Source organism: Apis florea, unplaced genomic scaffold, assembly GCF_048593485.1.
Source record: "Apis florea isolate Af1SG1 unplaced genomic scaffold, ASM4859348v1 contig_3517_pilon, whole genome shotgun sequence".
NCBI lineage: Eukaryota > Metazoa > Arthropoda > Insecta > Hymenoptera > Apidae > Apis > Apis florea.
In genome coordinates, this window is record NW_028256778.1 from 1,963,721 (window position 1) to 1,978,766 (window position 15,046).

General features: G+C 27.9%; 1 protein-coding gene across 9 annotated transcripts in view; it reads right to left on the reverse strand.

Moving 5' to 3' along the window:
• bsk (mitogen-activated protein kinase dJNK) overlaps window positions 1–15,046 on the reverse strand; it is a 123,363-nt gene that overhangs the window by 23,775 nt on the left and 84,542 nt on the right. The gene's annotated exons all lie outside the window — the stretch shown is intronic.

A 15,046-nucleotide genomic window follows, 5' to 3' on the forward strand; every position in this document is an offset into this window, starting at 1 on the left:
TTCACGTTACAAAATCGATAGAAAATGAAATTTCACGTTGTTTTTTTTTTTTTCAAGTAAATTGATATAAGTTATTTCAATTATTAGTTACATTAAAGCCAATCCAATATTGAAACTAAAGAGTATGCCATTCTGATATTTTATTTCACTTTTGCAAAACGAAAAACAATTTCTCTTTTCTATGAAATAATATATAATTTTTTGATATATCATAGAATTTGAATAATTACATGCCTTCCGTGCGTGCAAAAAAAGAATAGTATCGTTTTTTGAAAAATTATTTCTTCATTAAATTTATACGTATGAGAATGTTCTAGAAAATAAATATGAATATAGAACTTTATTTGAAACTTCGTTTTTAAGATTATTTAATAATCAATACTCGACGAATTTTCAAATTCGATTTTCACGAAAGGAAGGATTTAAATAAAAAAAATTATATTTTACAATTTTTACTTATTTCCACAATAATCTCTTATCCCATGAAAATTAACTGCAACGTAGAGAATAGATATTTTCAAACGTATTTTTCTCGAAAATAGATTTTTTGCCTCGAATGCAATTTCGTAAATCTTCTTGACTCTATTCGCATTACAAATTAAGGGACACCTTGTATACATAAAAGGAGGCGAAGCGCGTTGACGAATCGTTCGCAAAGCATTTACATGCCTCGCGAATAAGTCGCGAAAGGGGTTGAATCGAGGAGATTCACAACGTGGCTAAACTCGAAATACACGAAGATTTAGACGAGCGTGGCGACATCGTTAAGAGTCTCGAGCGCGACCCTTTTTGATTTAAAATGCAAATTTTTTCATGGAAACGAAGGGAACGAAAAGCCACGAGATTCTCTCGTTATAAACTTTCCCCCTCCCCTCCTCCTTTAACTTTAGTTAGTTCGCTACACTAGCGCCACTTTTACTGTAGGAGAGAGAGAGAGAGAGAGAGAGAGAGAGAGAGAGAGAGAGAGAGAGAGAGAGAGAGTGCAGATTTCTAGTTTTTCTTTTGTTATGCAATTTGGGTTAAAATTAACAAGAATTGTGGGCAACACGAGGTTTTATTCGAAAGAGGCTTTAATAAAGATATTATTTTAGATTAAAATTTTGGGTTAAAATTTCTAATCTATATCGAACACTTGTCACGTGCATCCATCGAGGGTTAATGATAATTAGAAAGATAAAATGATTGTAATTTGTAAGAAAGGAAAAATCGTTGTTCAGAATAATTCAATTAGTAAATTTTTAAATGAACAGTAATATTTATGAAAAAAATATTTAATTGTCAATTATTCGAATATAAAATATGCATTTCTGTAGTTATTATAAACATCCATATTTAAAAATTATTCAATTATTGTTTCATAAATTTGATTCTCTCTAATTAATAATTATTCGAAAAACCATTTAACTGAAAGGCTTCCAATACGTTCTATTTATTATATTATATATTGTACTGGAATAGAGAATTGGAAGATTTTTATATAAGAAGTTTATTTAAGCTACGAGTAAATAAAATAGTAATTAATATTTTCTTTTGGAGTTATTTTGAAGCTTCCAAACATTTTTTTGACGAGGAAAAACAGAAGAAGAATTAAATGAACATCTTTAGTTTCAATAGATTCAATTTACAGAAAAATTCATTTTGTATTAATTAACAAATTGCTGGTTATTGCACATATATTGTTACATTCATTTGTCATTTCAAAAAAGAATATTAATATAATGTTGGAGAGGACAAGGAAAAGCAACAAATACTATTTATGACTGAAAAGAAATTTTACAAAATACACGATCAACAAGAATATGTATTTTTGCTTTTTGACGCATGATTTTATATCTATCGATATTAATTAATCAAATCTTCCGAGTAATTTCATCTATGAATAGTAATTCTGGTCGATATATTGATCATGATTTTTCTACACACAGAATATTTTTTTGAGACATTTTTGGAGAATTGATCAGGATAGATAAAACGAAACAGATGCAAAACAAATGTAGAAATGTGAAATTTATTTATCAAGCAAATTTTTATGAACACGACTAAAGAAACTCAAATAAAGATTTACTTCATTCTTCAAATATAATAATGCATAATTGGAAATTTCCTTTTTACACGTCGCGTGTACATTTTTGTACATTTAGCAATTCAAGCTAATTTGGATTAAAGATAAAAGATTCTGTATCTCGTTTTATCTAAATTCAACTTAATAAATAAACCTTAAAATTTTTCCATATCAAATACTTTCACGTTCGTTTCTCTCCCTGTGGAGTCGATATTTTCCAATGGCGTCTCGCGAATACATTAACATCCACCATGCCAAGTTGCATTCTAACGGCCTTTTTACTCGATTTTTCGTCGTCTACCTGTCTCTCTTTTTCTTCTCTCCCTCCCCTCCCCTCCTTTTCGTAATGGAAAGTCAATATTCCGTGAACAGAAGCCGCGCTATCGATCCCGTTCAACTTGGGGAACCCGGTTCAATGGTTTTACCGATGCTCCAAGAGCCAGTGGTAGAAATATCCGTTTGGGGTCGTTGCGCGAAACCACGTTGACGAAACCACCTGCTTTCAACCAGGTTACATTCTCAAAACCACTGCGCCTCTCGCTATCGAGTTTCGATACTCCTTTCCAAAAGTGCCTTTGTTCCACCCCTTCTTAAACGGGGGGCCCAGGGCCCGGAAATGAAGTCATCCTTTCCACGTTGGCCATTTCTCAAACCAGAAAATTCTCCCTAGATTCCCTAGATTTTCCAATTTCCTTATATTCTATTCTGATTTGTGAATCATATGCTCGTTCGTTGCACGAATAATAATAGTAATAATAATAATAACGGAGAAGGGAAAAAAGGAGAAAAGGAGAGAAACGGACAACGATAGAAGGAAATCGTTTCATCCCCCTTTCCTTGGCCGCCAATTAAATTTGCATATGGAGGTCATTCGAACGATCGACGAATCACCAATTACATATAAAAAAGAAAAGAGAAGAAAATAAAATGTGCTCGTAGAGAAAAGAGAGAATCGAAAAGGAAATTCGTTGGAATTAAAAAGTACCAACGAGATTTAATTCTTTGCATTCAGGGAAGGGACTATATTTCTTGTCGTATAGGATTTAATGAAAATTCAAAATTAACGGGTATAAATGGTTGGCGAGGAGAAGATAATTTTTTAATTAATTTTAATGCTTCGTTGCGTGTGAAGATGGCTCTTTATTTCTGTGGTATATGAATATTTATGCAATAATGTATATATATATATAAAAATTGTAATCTGTAAAGATCAGCAATGAGGAGGAGATATTATTCAAATAAAGGGAAAAATAAATAATAAAATCAATTCATCGCCATGAATTGAACGAGATCATTAAAATCTAGGAAAGAGAAAAGCGGAGCTGCAATGGAGCTATATTTCTTCACGCGATAAAGTTCTGCGACAATTTTTTTTTTGGCTCCACACAGAACGTGTTAACGAATCGTGGCATTTGTATGAATCCCTTGTGTTGTGGGTCATGATCGAGATCCAAAGAAAACGAGATATATGCATATAATAAATTTAAAAGAGAGCACGATGAGGAAAAGTTTATGTTCATAAAGAATAAAATAATGAATCTTTTCTTTTCTTTTTTTTTTTTTTTTTGAATGAAATAAATAAGATGGATGATAAATGATAAATTTTATCTAAATTCTAATAGAAAAATTTAATTCAAATATTATAACATTTTCTTTTATTATACTTTATATTATTTTAATTTTTGAAATATTTTTAATTATTAAGATTGGTAATTTGTATTCTAGAAATTAATATCTACATTATCATACTATAATCTTTCATCAAATATTTATAAAGTTTATCATTAAAAGTGATAATTTAGAAAAGGGAGATTTGAGAATGATTCATTGAAGGTTAATGTGAATGTGCAAACTGATATTCCTAAAATTAACAACTTTATTCTAATGAATATATGATAGAATATTTTATTTTATAAATTCTTGTACCAAATTCTTTTATAACATAATACACTGAAAACACGATATCGATTTTATCTATTAGAATATGATGCAAAGAATGTAAAAGTTCTAGAAACATACACATTGTTTATAAATTTAAACAACTCTCGTACGAATATTTTTATCGTGTATTGTTTCTGTCGATATCCTTTTAATTGCATTAATTCTAGATTTCACTCAAAATGATTTCGATACAATATTTTAATATAATATCACACACCGTTTGTAAAATTATCAGAAATTATTTTCTTCCAATTTTGGTATTCAAATATTTTATAATATTTCCAGAGATTGTGATACCAACTAAACTTTGTCGATGAAGTGAGACATAAAAAGCTATACTAAAAATCAATTCAATTCAATAACATACGATAATCCACAATCCTCTTTTTAAAATAATTTGTTACCATTACCTTCAACAATTTAATTTAAATAAATAATAACTTCACTTAGATTTTCGAGTTTTATCAAATAATTGCAACGAAGCAATCAATGTTAAATACGCTAAAATCTTGCCAAAAATCTTAAGCTATGATCAGCCATGATAGACGTGACTCGAAAACTTTCGTTGGTAGCTTTATCGAATTTAGTTACACGATTGTAATTTGAGAAATTCGAATCAGGACGAATCAATGTTACAATGTATGCCAAGTTAATTCCTAGGAGAATGTTTAAGTCATATGTTGTTTTACTTAATCTGAATATCCAAACAACATGAAAACAAAATGATTTTATTCGATATGTGCAATAATTTTTGTTGAAATAAATATACTTTTTAAAATTTTTCATTTTCCGTTAGAAATTTTATATTTGGATAAAATCTTTCGCTTTAACGAGTTAAAATTATTCTTCAATATGTTATTTTATCATAGCTGATATTTCATAGCAGAGTTAATACAGTGAAAGTTCCTCCAATTTGTGAAATATTCTTTAGGAAGCCATCACTGTCATTTTTCAATTAATTGTTGTTAATATTTAAAATCAGTCACAAAAAATCTATATATGATCTTATAAGAAAATTCAATTTTTCATCTGAAAATTATGATTTTAATATATATACAAAAAATTGTACTTTTTTTGTAAACTAAAAGTATTTTTTTTTTTTTTTACCAAAATATTCCTTCAAAAAGAAGTATTTTCGTTCGAATTTTCAATATTTTTTTTTCTTTTTTTAGATAATTAGAGAGCAAAACTTTTCATACAAAAAGATTAACTGTTTAATATCACCTTTATCACCTGTTTAAAAAAAAAAAAGTTTGTTTATCGATTTCATCCCTTCAAGAAATTTTCATGGACAAAAACATTGCTTCACGTATATATTCACTATACTCTCCACGAACTTTCATCAGAATCAGAATTTTCGAGTTAGATAACGTATGCAAATTTTTGTGACTTTATTTTACTTTGACATAATTACAATGAAAAACATCAGATTAAGACAATCGATTGTATGACGATAAAACGATCTTTACTTCTTTTTTTTATGGAAGATAAAAATTACAACTTATTTAAATAAGTTAGAAAAGGGAATCGCAACACCAAAAAGAAATCGAAAGACGATGGATTAAAACAATAAAAAAGATCACCAAAATAACATTGCTCGCCATTAACGTCGATGCTTTGATAGACGAAATAGGAAAACATTCGTAGTCACGAATTATGCATGATAAATTTTGCCATTTAACATTTACGCGTATGTTTCACGCGCCTATCACCAGAATTTACGGCATAACGAAGCTGAAACTTATCCACGCGTTTGATTTACGAACCATTTCGAAGCATCTGCGGTCAGAAATCGCAATCTCGTCCGATGTAGTGATGGGTCGTGATGTTTCTCGAACAAGATCCCTATACGAAACGTTGAAATATTGCGACGCAAGTGATGGGTTTAAGTTAACGGCTCAAAGCGTTAAAACTGAGAGTAACAGAGTGATATTTCAGCCTCTACGCTTTAACGATATATATGCACGTGATGTATGGATAAAATAGGATCACAGTTTTCAAATCCTTGCAAAGTACAACAAAAACATTTCGACCTGGCTTTACAAGGCAAGGAAAAAATTAGAAATTAATTCTGAGCCAATAGTTATAGTTATGAATATTATATAATCGTTTTGTATATATTTTCTTGTTTAAACGATATCACCCACTGAATTATCACAGTGTGCTGAATACATTCGAATTTGAATGAATTTTGAAATGAAAATTTTTTTGTCAGGAAAAAAATAAAAAAGAATTTTTCGTATATTTTTACGTATTGTTTTTCGCACTTATCGAAAATCTTCTTTTTGATATGATTTCCAAAATATATCGCTTATATCACAAGCAATATTTTATTTAATTATTTCAACAATGCAAACAATCTTTAGAGACAAATAATCACACATATTATCGCAAATATATACGAGGTATGAAAACTTCGTAAAATATTTTTTGTTTTTCTGGCAACAATTTTTTTTTTTTTTTTTTAGATCGTAATTAACAATGTTTTTTTATTCATTCAAATTTTATAATTATATTATTTATGATTCGTATGCAGCAATAGTTTTAATGGAGGCTTTATTTTAATTATTAAAACGAATTAAAGAATCTGTGATAACTCGATCAAGAGCTTATGTCTTAAAGATTTACAATAATTGTGATTGTTTTCACAAATTCATTGTTTTCAAGATATTAATAAAAATTGTTTCCTTGGAGTAAAGTATATGATTCAATTACATTGAATCGAAATTTTAAATATTCACATAGTGATTTTTCACTTCTCAATACCAAATTATATTGGTTCAAATTTTTTTTTTGATAATAATAAAGTTCAGTCTTAATATATATATATATATATTGATATTCTATAATAGCCAAGGAAATTTATGTTATCCATCACAAAAGGGAAATTAACCAAATAAAAACATGCTATCATGGTCCTATATGGACCTAATGGCGACATTGGTGCTATTCATCTTGTACAATTCAGCTATCAATTATAGCTGTATATCACAGGATTGATTACTTGGAGAGACAGACAGAATACGTGATATCAAGTAGGTTAATGTTGTATTATTAGCCTTGGTCAAACTATTGAATATGATATAGTGGTGCATGATGTTGGTGTTTATATTTGGTATATCTTATAGCTTTGGACCACAGTTAAGATGGCGTTACAAGAGTGGTGATTTAATAAAATCAATAATTGCACAATTTAAAACGGCCACAAAAATGTCCACTTTTTATTTATTTATTTATTTATACAATTATATTTTTGTATGGATCCACTAGGGTAATCCTAGGCACGCCATCTTCCGTCATGATTCTCTCTCCTGTGTAAAATATACTGTTCTTTTCTCGTATTATTTTTCTTACACTTTATTATTTTTCAATAAAATGTAATAACACGTATAATTTATTTTTAATATCTTGATAATCTCAGATAATTAATTTGTTAGTTTTTCGAATTATACTGTGATAATGGTTACTTACTAAAACAGTCGCTGCACACGAACTAATAAATCACGAAATTTGAGTTAGTAATAGAAAATATTATTAATAAATACAAAAAATCATCATAATATTATAAATATCGAAAAACAAAAACATTCTACGAATTTTTTTATTTGTATCCTGTGTAGTTTAGTTGTCAAAAAGAATTGAATGTATTATTTATTTGATTTCATATATATCTCGAAATCGACACATTTGCATTTTTCATTATTCGAAGATAGTGTAATTTTCATTTCAATTTTTTTTTTTATTTGATATTAAACGTAATATGCGATCTCTTCGATTCTTTTCAATTTCTTATTAATATCATATATTATTCATATATATTCGATATTGGTTCAAATAATTTTAATATTTGTTTGAAAATATTGCAGCGATCAGTGATGGGATTAAACATACCACAAGTATGTTCAAATATTAACAGACAAGATTCGATCCATTTTCACGAAAAATGACAAAATGATTTTCGAATTCAGGCGAAAACTCCCGAAATAATAACAAATTTAGATCAAAAATTTTGCTTGAACGATACTGCAGTAACATCCATAATAAATAAGCTTTAGATTATTTAAGATATCGATCAAAAGTTTATAAACCAAAGATTACAATGGTAGATGCAATTTTCTGAAATTTATATTATTGCTACATTTCATTCTGCATATATTTGATGCCTCGTATAAATTTGACACACAATTGCACGCCGTAATCCTCGTTTCGACCGAAATATAACTCTCTAATCGTCCAAAATAAAATAATACCTTCGAGCAAGCAAAAATATGGAATTGTTTGAAAACGATGCGATCGAACCCATCACTACTCGCGCCCCGAACGAAGCAGGAAACGAGCGTGTTGCTTGGCGCATAGGAAGTAGAAGGGGAAGAGAGAAACGAGACTAAAATCGTGTCTTCTTTGGCCAAAGATTTCTCGGCGGTTCTTCACTTCAAAGCAACATCCTCGGTGGAGAAGTGGCGCTACCTCGTTTCTCGGAACGTTTAAAGAACCGTCGCGTCACGAGAGCTCTGGCTGCTTAATTTGCCGGATTTAGAATGAATTATCGGAGGTATTAACGTTACGTCGCCCTGCGAATAATTTTCCTCGACCGATATACGAGCCACCATCTCCAGAAACGGATCTCCAATCTCGTTCCTGTTTCACTCTTCGAGCGTGCGATTCAAAAATCACGATCGTGGGATTAGTTTTGTAAATTTTAAAAAGAGAATCTAACGCGTTGAAAATATACTTTTAAAAAGTGTTACAATATTGAATTAATATGAAAATTATAATTAGAGTATCATCCCTTTTCGACAGTAATATTCCTTTTTCTCTAATTTATATTTTGAATTTTTCTAAATGTAATACTTTATACATTGAAAAACACGAAGAGTAAAAAATTGCGTAGACATTTATTACTTAGTTTTGATTGAAATAAAAAATCTGCATCGTTTTGCGATACTAGCTACTACCACAATTTATTTAATTTCATTTTGTGGCAATTCGATGTTAAATTTTTCTACTTGAAAAAATCAAATATAAAGTTTTTTTAACGTAAATATTAATTAAGGGATAAATTTCAAAAATTAAAACTTCGAATAGAATTTTAACGACATTAATTCTCTACATTATATTATAGCGTAATGTAAAATGTTAATCGATCGCCCTTCCCTCATCGTTCTGTTACCACCTTTTATCTAGAAACACGTGCGGGGAGCAAGATAGAAATGATACATGTTCTTTTAATGATACGCATTAAAACTCCATCCTCTCGTGACCTATACTTCCACAGTTTATGACCGCATAAAAGTCCCTATCGGCAAAAACTTTCGCGCTATTAAAATCGACGTTGAGCAAAGAACTTTTCTCCAAACTGTAATCGATGCGCTTCACGATTTGCACCTACATTTAAAAGATGTTTTGTGTGTACCTTGAAGTTTTGTTTGTTGCTTCGCAATCTTGCCTCCGTGTTTCCAGAAAATTTACAAAGAACTCGACAAAGATATTCAATTTGAATATCTGAAGTACAAAATGCATTAATATTCGTTGTGAAGAGTAGCAGTAGATTGTTAAGTAAATTTTTAATATTTAAAAAATGATAGAGAAATTGTGTATTATATAGTGAGAGATTATGAAAGATATTAAATATTAAATGTAATATTAAATATGAATTATTGCCAACAATTATTGTGATGTATTGTAGTTAAACTAATATAGTAAATCATAATATATTTCTCTTCCTATTTTGGTTATAGTATCATCTGCACTTACATTAGTACATAATGTTTTTCCTTTCATATTTTATAATTTGAATTTAAAAAAAAAATCTAATTGCAAATATACTAAAATGTTTTAAAATCTCTATGTTAAATTTCTCTATAAAGCTCTACAAAGAAAACTCCAAACATCTGGTTTAAAAAATGAGATCAAATTCAAGATTTAACTTCAATAACAAAAATAAGTGTTCTTGTAAAAGATCAAATACTCGATAGAACTTTTAGCAAAGCTAAAGAACAACGATTTCTTGGTTGAAAATATTCATGAAAATTAATCTAATGATGAAGATAGAATTTATAATAATCACATAGAATTGTTATTAATATATATATCCAAAAATAATTTCAAAACATTCAGATTTTAAAATATTCTAAAATAAATAATAATTAAATTTTTTGAATACCTTAATATATAATAATAAAGAAAATAGTTTTCTGATTAGTTTATCCGTCACACATTTTGAATGTCGCGCTATATTTATCTACATAGCGTATATATTTATATGCTATGTTTTTCTTTTTTGTAAATATTTCAACAAGCTTCGATTATGTGTATGGAAAAAATATTGATGTGTATGGAAAAATATTGGTCAAAATATTGATTTCTAACTTGTTTAAAAATTTAACTAAACTAACAAAAATTGCCTAAAATTATTTCAAAATATTACTCACAACATTATTATTTATAATATATTATATTATTTACAAGTATAATTACATATTTTGTTATGAGTATATTAAAAATAATAGTGGCAACTTCTTGACACAGGATGACTTTTTTCTTTTTTACTGATATAATAATCAAGTTGAAAAATTATTGAATGATATCGATTTTCTCGAATGGATCAATAAAACGATAAAAACAGAATTGATTGCTACTAAGATAATGATGCTGTTTAATCATCATCAGCAACGATACAAGAAGGTGTTTCTTAGCATTTCGTACACTACTTACGAAATGTCATGTCATAGGAATTATCCTTAACTAAGTCCACACTTCAAAAACAGTTATAGTCGTGTTTGAGCGTTCGTAAGGAACAGATCGCTTGTGAGTAAGAAATAAACATCGAAAGTATTTGAAAGTGTTTATATTAGAAGACTGAGCACTCGATGTACACAAGATAAGATATATATAATAATAGAAAAAAATTCGAACATAAGATGAATGTATAGAAAAATATATATCGGGCAATTAAATGATGTTGTCTTTCTTCTGGTGAACATTTGAAAGAAAATGCAAAACAAGCAAAAATAAAGAGCAGAACAATTTGAAAATTTGAAAATTGGAAAGAAAAGGCAAAATGGATCAGAATAAATCAATCACAAACGAGAGGTTAAGAAAAAAAATCAAAGGAAACAACGTAACGATGAAAATTTAGAATAAAAGGCAAAATGCATCAGGATAAAAAGAATTAAAGATCAAGAAACAAAGTATACAAACATTGCAATCAAAAAGAATGCAATATTGTGGGAAAAAAGGCATTAGAATAAAAGGCAAAATGGATCAGGTTAAGAAGTCAAAACGAAAGATCAAGAAATGAGAAAAAAACAAAGGAAACAACGCAACGTGGAAAATTTAGAAGAAATGGATCAGAGTGAAGAAAGATTAAAACGGAAAATTAAAGAACAAAGTGCATAATCGAACAAAAATGCAAGGTCCATGATGAAGAAAAGGAATAAAAACTCGAAAGAGGCAAAAAAATCTATTCGAAACTTATCGATCATTCATAAAATTCATACTTATATCTAATACAACAAACTTTAAAAGTTTCTTCAATCATGTTTTTTAATGCATAATAAACTTTTGACAAGATCTGGTAAAAATTTATTCCATAAATTAAATACAATATATATATAAGACTATTATAAATTAATAAAGTATTTTTCTTTTTTAGAATGAAAATAAGAATCGAATATATCAAACTACACAAGACAGTTTATTGGGATCTTTCATGTTGAATGATGCGACATCTATTGCGCATCTATTCTTAAACTGCCATCTGTGGTGAATAAAGTAAAGTTTCAACATTTTTCTTTGTCTTCGCTTAAAATATATATATGATATATTGTTATAATAATTATTTATATTATTATTAGAAATATTAATAATCCGAAGAGGTTATGTTCACTAATGAAACAGTCATATTTTGAATAAATTTCCAAAAAGAAATATATGATTGATGAAATCAGTTCTTATAAATTTCATATTAAAAGAGAGGAAAATATCTAAATTGAAATATATAACATTTACTAAATATAGTATATATATAATTATGCAAAAAACCTGGAAATGATTGTTAGATTCCAAATTAAAATGGGATACATACACTTGGAGAATCCTAAAAAGAAAAAGGTATGTACTGAATTATAAAAATATAAAAAAATATATATTGGTTGTTAAATAAAAGATCACAAATATCATCATATACAGTAAATTATTCATTCTTACAGATTTAATAAAAACTGAAAAGAACCTCGTTTCAGGATATAAAAGGATATAGTAATGTATCACATATAATGTATAAGATACATTTTTGTATCGTATATTCTGAATCACTATCATTATTTCCATTCATGACGTGATGATCACTTTCAATTTATAAAATAATTTTAAAAGTGATTTTTTAAACATTAAAATTAATAATTCTGATTGATTACCTATTTAGCCTTATACAGACAATGTATATATATGAAAAATCAAATTAGAAAATTTCAATTAGCTGATTTCGTAGTCTGAACTGATTATACAGACATACGATATCGAAAAATCAAGCTTTTCTATCCAGATTGCGAAATGTTAAATTAACAACTAAATCAAATATACAAAATCCATAATCAAATATTCTCAATTTAGTCAAAAATCAATAATTTCACTGCGCAATGCGACTCATATAATATTCGTGGAATATTATATTTAAAGAGTCCATTGTAAGAAAAAATTATAATTATAGTAAGTTAAGTTAATTTCAATTTGTTAAATAAATTGAGATGAGAATGGAAATTTAATTGCTTATATTTTTAATTGTTTATAAATAAGCCTCAATAGACTGATTTTTATATTAATATCTATGTAAAAATTTCCGATAAAAAAAACAATGATCGATAATTTGTCGATATTATCCATAATATACAATTCGTTAAATCCTTTTAATATTCCTCTTAAAAGTCGGTTTTAAAATAATCATCAACCATAAAAACAGCAATTAACAACGGACAGTTTTGAAATTGAATGTTATAATTTATTATATTATATTATTTATTATATTATATTAAATTAAATTATATTATATATATATATTACTTATATAAGTATTGTAATTAATATTACAAATTAATCGTACAACATTACATTAATTATTTTTTATAATTAATAATTCTATGTGTCTGTGTATTTGACAGAGAACAAATTACCTTGATTACCACATCATGTATATTATTACATAAATATATTTTAATAAATAAATTTTAATAACAATATTACCAGAATTTGTGATTACGTATTATTAAAAATTTGATATATCGAGATATGGTCGATGAAAAGAAAAATCGTCTATTACGTTACATTTCAGTAGATTATTGACATTAAACATCTTTATTTTATTTTAAAACCCTTCGATTTTTTATTTCCGTGTATTAATACCCAACATCTCTTCCTCTCCTCCCGACTGATATCGATTTTATTTATTTATAGCGATACGGGAAAACGATCTGATTCTGGAAACGTGCAATCAAGTTTCTCCTCCTCTACAGTTTGTTGGTTCAGAAACATTTTAGAAGAATCTATGCACAATAATTCGAGAATACTTCAAAAGGAAAATCTAAAATTAGTAAAAAAAATATAGGTCAATCTATCATCGCCCTCTGGCGGATTTCGATAGACTTAAAATATACGTGGCAACAAGAGTATATATATTGACTCGTTCCAAAGAGATTATTCAATTCTGAAATTGTAAATTAGGCTTTTTCGAAAAATAATATGTCCATTGGCTAGTGGAAAGAATATTAATTCATCAACAATCATTTCAATCATATTTCATATATTTCCACTTTCTACTTTATACGTGATGGTTAATTTGGATTAAAAATTGTATGTAGGCAGAATAAAGAATGGTTTCATAAAGGATATATAAAGATCATTTCTTTTGCACCAGTTGATATTCTTTATAAATCGCTAATTTTAAGAGATATTTCAATTTGAAGTTGGTAAAACTTATTACACGAAAGAACACTAAATTATCGCTTCGATAAAATAGTTTCACTTAAAACTTGTCTCCTAAATTATTAATGATTTTTGGAAAGAATATCAAATTGTATCAACTGGTAAAAAATACAATATGATACGATAATATTAAAGAAAAAGAACTGATTTAATAATCTTTTTAACAAAAGAGCATCCATCCATTAATAAAATAAATCAGAATACGTTCCTCCTGAAACTCATTCAACTCTATCTGACAAATTTTCTTCTATCAATAATAACAATGTCGTAAAACGAAGTGGCAATATCCAACGACCCACTTTCTATTTTTATTACGTTATATTTCGTGTGTGTGGCTCGCATAATATTCTTTATTATTTATTTCAGTATGTATATTCACTATCTTAAATATTTCTGAAATCATCAGGAAAGTTTACGAAAATTTATCGATTCCCATTGCGGTCGTTTCGAGATTGTATCGTTTTCAATCGAATCCGAGTAGCCGCCATTCGTTTAATTGGCGATTTGAATTTAAATTAATTGTTCGAAACTACTCGGACGTTGGAATGGCGCGCCACCGATAATTTGATGTCCAATTTAATTTTGCCACTCGGAAGTCACGGTTATGCACAATCAAAATCGAATTTCTAATTGAGAAAATTTCTGATTCTTCCGTGCAATTGAATGAAATAATTTATCTCAACGCGTTTATCATTCGGATGGAATATCGATCGAAGGGAAGAGAGAGAAAAAAATTTTATGGACTTCAAGAAACGATACAATTTCCATTTCTAATATTTTTTCGATGCGTTTAAATAAAAGGAATAAGTTGGGTAAAGGTAAGTCGATTTCTTAAAATAAGAAAAAAAAAAAAAAATATAAAGTAAACACTATTAAAAATATCTCAACTTCGAAATGGCAAATGAATCTCTCTTCGTTCGTGCAAACGAAATATACAAATTGCAAAAATTTTTTAACGCATCTCTGCTCATATAAATAAATAAATAAATAACTAATAATCGAGTTTCAAGACTTTTGCACTTAATTCGTGTTTTCAATGAACACAAATCACAAAATCGTTTAAAA